Source organism: Anomaloglossus baeobatrachus, chromosome 11 (genome assembly GCF_048569485.1).
Source record: "Anomaloglossus baeobatrachus isolate aAnoBae1 chromosome 11, aAnoBae1.hap1, whole genome shotgun sequence".
Taxonomy (NCBI): Eukaryota; Metazoa; Chordata; class Amphibia; order Anura; family Aromobatidae; genus Anomaloglossus; species Anomaloglossus baeobatrachus.
The window spans coordinates 20,607,537-20,613,536 of NC_134363.1; positions in this window are offsets into that span (position 1 = coordinate 20,607,537).

The window sequence follows — 6,000 nt, forward strand, 5'->3', positions numbered from 1 at the left end:
TTTGTACCATGTGTTTTTTTCTGTGAAGTCAATGGGTGGAAGGGCTAAAAAATGCAGGAAAAAACACCAACAATTGACATGCTGCAGAATATTTTCTGCACCAAATCTGCAAGTAAAAAAGAAGCAACGTGCGCACAGGACTTCAGGATTCTCATTGAGCTTGCAGATTTGGCACAATCTGCACCAAATCTGCATCAAAAACCCACTGTGTGCACAAGTTCATAAAGTCTCACACTTCAAACTATCCAATAATAAAGTATCTCTAGCTTATCTATGGTGAATCCAGTAGTCTCATATGTAGACTAGTCTGAAAATAGACATTTTGGATGGTAGCAAAATGGTTTTTGAAATCTTAGGAAGCCTAGATGAATGTGATGAAATTTAGTTTACAAAATTTGCTCAAATTTAACCAGGAATTTCAATATGCATCAAATTTATTCAATTGCTGATAAAAAACATTTATTATGCTCCGAGACCACTCCTGATCAGGGAATTTAAAGGCAATTGTGCTGCAAAATAAAGGCTAAAAAACAGAAAACTTCACATGTAATCAATAAGTTGCATGCAACCCAAAATTATACCGTTAAAAAATATTAAGAAAACAAACTCGCATATGGATATATCAAATTAAAATTTCTTACAAATAAAAAAAATAAGTAAATAAATAAAATAAATAAATAAATAAAAAAATTGGCCAAAAATAAGGAATTAAGGGTAGTAAAACACGCGTAAAAAAAAGTGCATCTAACTCAATGACTCTGATGCTTTAATGCCCTATCACTATAAAATACATCCTATAGGAGATAATTAAAAAACACTAACAAGGAGCATTTACTTACCTGCTGCTTCTGTTACAGCGACATATCAGAAATGAGCACAATTACACTTATTACTCCAAATATTAGGAGGAAGTGACTTGCTCTGATCACTTCCTAAAATATAGAGTAAAATCTATTTTCTTCCCTTTACGTGGGTTGTAACCTTTTTTTAAAATGTTGAAAATGGTGTAAAATTAGAGAAATATTCACCTTACTGATCTGTGGTCACTTGTCGTTTGTATACTTCCTGCTCTATCAGGACAAACATATTGTGATTGGCTACTACAGTCACATGTTTGTCCAAAGGGGACAGGAAGTTCAGCTCTTGTGAGCAGCAGCGGAGGGGGCAGTGCTGATGTCATCACTGGTCTGCCTATGCTCCGCCCAAGGCTTCTTCTCTTCCAGGGATAAATCTCCCTGGCTGTCCTGTTTAATTCATTCAAATGAATCAAATTTGCATAGAACTTTTAAAATTAATCATAGAATCATAGAATGGTAGAGTTGGAAGGGACCTCAAGAGCCATCGAGTCCAACCCCCTGCTAAATTATGATACATTTTTGGGATTACATTTATAAGAATCCAGCTAAGTCACCTATTATATAGTCACAATCTTGGAATGGTCACTTTAAAGAATACTTGTCAGCTTGACATGGATGTGTCACAGTTGACAAACAATCCTACGGTGTCTGGCTGTCAAAGGTCACAGCATTTGGCTACACAAACTGCTCCTGACATTCTATTCTTCCTGCTGTTATGTAAATGGTATCCTATGTATCTTCTCTGCTTGGGGTTAATCCCTTTCCTTTTAGGACCCTTTAGATATCCTCACCTTTCAGCTGTTAATTCACACCACTTCCCCTTGTGTCCTTAAATACTCACATTTCCACTTGGTCATTGCTGGTGATAGAGTAATATTTCTATAAAGGCCTTGGATGCAAGTAGTCGGCTTGTATTCATCTGAAGAAACATTGTTTTTTTTTGCTGTACCTCTCCCAGAGTCCTCCTGGAGATAAGTTGTTCCTATACTTTTGTGAGAGTGCTGATATTGCAAATACTCCAGCTGCAGTGTCTCCTTCTGTCCAGCAGAGGGAGGTCTGCTAAGGCTTAGAGGAGAATGCTGTGAGGAGAAAAGACAGGAAGTGGTAAGGAGAGAGGAGAGACTCGGAGCAAAGAGACTGGAGAGAGAGGTGGCTGCCGGTGTCCTGGTCTGTGCTAGGAGGCCTGGAGTGAGAGAGAGAGGCCGCTGACTGTTGTGCAAGCAGAGTCCACTCAGCTACTTGTGAGTGGATATAAATGACTACCAGAGAGAGAAAGTGGCTGCAGAAGCAAACCCGGAGGAGATCTTTATGTGATGCCTTGCTAGCAGTCTGTAACTTCAGCCCTAGGAGAACTGTCCCTGGTGATTGTCAGTGTCATATAGAACTGTTGCAGAGCCAGACACGAATCGGATATCCCTTTTCCTGGAGACCCCCCTGGAGATAAATATGTGTAACAGTAAGTCCTGAGCTCAGGCCTGTCCTATATCTTCTTGTTTTTGCGGAAAAATATGCAAACTGACTCAATAGTGAGTTTGGCACACACCAGGTCTAAGATATACTACGCAGCCGCCATTGCTGCAGTACTGTTGTTGTATCTCTGCTAGCAATTGGTTAACACTGGGGTACTTTCCTGTGTTGCTTATATGTGTGGCGGAAGGGCGGGGAATTGGAGTTTCTGCTAAGATTGTTTATTGGTGTGCTGGTCCAGGGACAGCTCCTTCATGCACCCAGAGATTTATACCTTGTAGTGTTTCCAGAAGTTCCTGTTTAGGTAAATTGTTCCTGTTGGTTCCTGTCTTATTAGAGTCAGTCCTTAGCCCAGCATGCTGATCCCGGTCAGTAACCGGGTGCCTGTACATTTCTTTGTGCCTATATTTGCTTTACATCCCCATTGCCTTTATCAGGCTATATAAAGTTTGCATTTAAACCTAATCTAGTCTCATTCCTTGTTCGTGACCCGCTGTATCCTGGGAGTAACCTCTCGGTTTAACACTTTCCCCCGTGTGTGTTTCCTGTGTGTCCTTTAGAACTTAATCGGGGAGGAATTATCAGTTTTGCAAAGTTATGAATTTTTTAATACAGTTCATCGCCTTATTTTGTTTATATCTTTAACACCATGCAGAAATGCAGCGCATCTTTTAGAGTGATCTGTCAATCAAACTCTGGGTGCGTGTTTACAGCCACCGCTTGCACTATATAGTAAGCAGTGATGTGAGTGATGATTGTAACTGCTCCATGTGTGCCCCATGACTGATACCAGCAGCTTAAAAGGTGGAGAACAGCATAAAAGTCAAAGTAGAACCACAGAACGATAAGGGTCTAAAAAAACGGTTCAATTGTGATCTCTGTTAAACAATAGCATTGGGGGTTACAAATGTGAAAATGTTTAGAACACTGCATTAATCCATATCTAGACTCAAGGCAAATACATTTCTATTAATGCTTAATTCATCCATAGGTTTCACAAAAAAGGAAAACCAAACTAAATAAAGTCCTAACACAATGGAGTCCTACACTCAAAACGATGAGGGCACCAAGTGAGAAGAGTATGACAATCAAGATTTCAAAAGAAACATTCCATTGCTCCAAGTTTGAAACTTTAGTGTTACGATTCTTCTGTGCAGAGCATCTTGCACATTAGGAGATGCTCTGCTGCGCTTTCCTGGACTACTGAGCTGGCAGTAACGCGATTCCCCTGTGCAGAGCATCTTGCACATTAGGAGATGTTCTGCTGCGCATTCCTGGACTACTGAGCTGGCAGTGACATGATTCCTCTGTGCAGAGCATTTCACACATTTGGAGATGCTCTGCTGTGATTTCATGAGCTACTGAGCTGGCAGGTTGATTGACAAGACAGGACTCCATGCAGGTTCTGGGAGGTGCTGATTGCTCAGATATTCCTCTTTCCTGGTAATTGCTCTGTCTCTTTGCTGAGCATGCTCTCCCAGAGCCATGCCAGTCGTACTTTTTGGTTCTGTAGTTGTGCTGTTGGCCTGTGTTTCTGTATCTGTTCTGATCTTTATTTCCTGACCCCGGACCACTGCTTAACTCCTCTCTGCCCACTCCCTGTTCTTGTCGTGACCTCCTGGCTTTGGACCTCGGATCATAACCTGACCACGTCTCTGTCTTCTCTGTGAATCTATTACGTGCCTTTCTGGAATTCTCACCCTCGGATTTTTACCTGACTCCGCTTCTGTGTACTCCCTGTGTGCAGGTTCTGTGAGGTGCTGATTGCTCAGATATTCCTCCTTCCTGGTAATTGCTCTGTCTCTTTGCTGAGCATGCTCTCCCAGAACCATGCCAGTCGTACTTTTTGGTTCTGCAGTTATGCTGTTGGCCTGCGTTTCTGCATCTGTTCTGATCTTTATTTCCTGACCCCGGACTACTGTTTAACTCCTCTCTGCCCACTCCCTGTTATTGTCGTGACCTCCTAGCTTTGGACCTCGGACTGTTACCTGACCACATCTCTGTCTTCTCCCTGAATCTATTATGCACCCTCCTGGAATTCTGACGCTCGGATTGGGACCCGACTCCGCTTCTGTGTACTCCCTGTATCCATATGTGTCCTCCTATAACCTTGCCTGACTACTCTTACGTCTGTACTCCCCGTAAGTAGTGACTTGCATTATATTTAGTACATAAATTTGGAAAATGATACTGGCGGGATGAAGACTTTATGGCACCAAAAATAAAAAATCATCTGCCCGGGATTCATCAATCACAATAAATGAAAGCCAACTACACAATAGACAAACACAAAGGAAGACAGAAATAGTTCATCTAGGAAGATTCTTCTCCAGAAGTCATAATAAACCAATCCGCTTTTGAGGTCTAAAGTTTAAGGTCATCTCTTCTATCACTTCTCTAAAGTTTTTTTGGGCAGATTGCAAAATGTTTGCCCACGCTTCCTACTTTCTCTTTCTAGTTATTAGTGGACGCATTCCATAAATTGCAACAATCGATTTTGTCTCTTGTTTTTTTGTTTCATTTCATTTAAATTCCATTTTGTTTCCTTTTTTTTTAATGTATCGATTTATTGAGGATTTGAAAATAAAAACACAAAAAATTGCAATCTCTTTTTTTAGAACAATGTATTTCTTTTCAGGGAAAACTTTGATGGTCAGAATGAAGGGAACTGTTTCCAAGGTTGTTGCATGTTGCATTTTGTTGGAATATGAATAATTTAACCTGTTTATATCTCGGATTTCATACATGATATGGGGGGGTTTAATTACTGACACATCTAGAGCCCACTGAGCCTGGATGCAAGATTTGGATCTGGTCTCCCCAATTCCCACCGACACTTCATGTTGGTCAAATGTATGGGCTCTTGTAGCTTTCTAAATCCTGTAGAGAAATATGTGTTGCACCCCTCCACCTTTATTGTGCAGTAAAGTCCCCCATCTTGTACTAATAATCCCCTTCCTGGTATATATGTTTCCCATCCTGGTATACACTGTACCTCATCATAGAAACATCCTATTATATACTGCATGTCCCACATCTTGGTATATATGTCCTCTATCCTGGCCCCATTCTAGTATATATGTCCCCATTCTGGTATATATGTCCCCATTTTGGTATATATGTTCCCCATCCTGGTACATATTTCCAACATCCTGCTATAATGTCCCCCATCCTGGTAAATGTATCCCGTTTCCTGGGCCCCATCCTGTTATATGTCCCCCATCCTAGTATATATGTCCTATCCTGGGCCTCATCCTGAAATATATGTCCTTATCCGGGTACATATGTCCCCCATGCTGGGGCCAATCCTGCTATATATGTCCCCCATTAAGGGCCCTTTCCTGGTATATATGCCCCAACTCCTGGTATATATGTCCCCATCCTGGGCCCCATCCTGGTATATATAATCCCCATCCTGGTATATATGTCCCCCATCCTGGTATATATGTCCTATCCTGGGCCTCATCCTGGAATATATGTCCCTATCCTGGTACATTCCTGGTACATATGTCCCCCATGCTTGGCCCCATCCTTCTATATATGTCCTCATTAAGGGCCCTTTCCTGGTATATATGTCCCCACTCCTGGCATATATGTTTCCCATCATGGCATAAACTGTACCCCATCCTGGAGCCATCCTGGTATATACTGTATGTCACCCATCTTTGTATATATG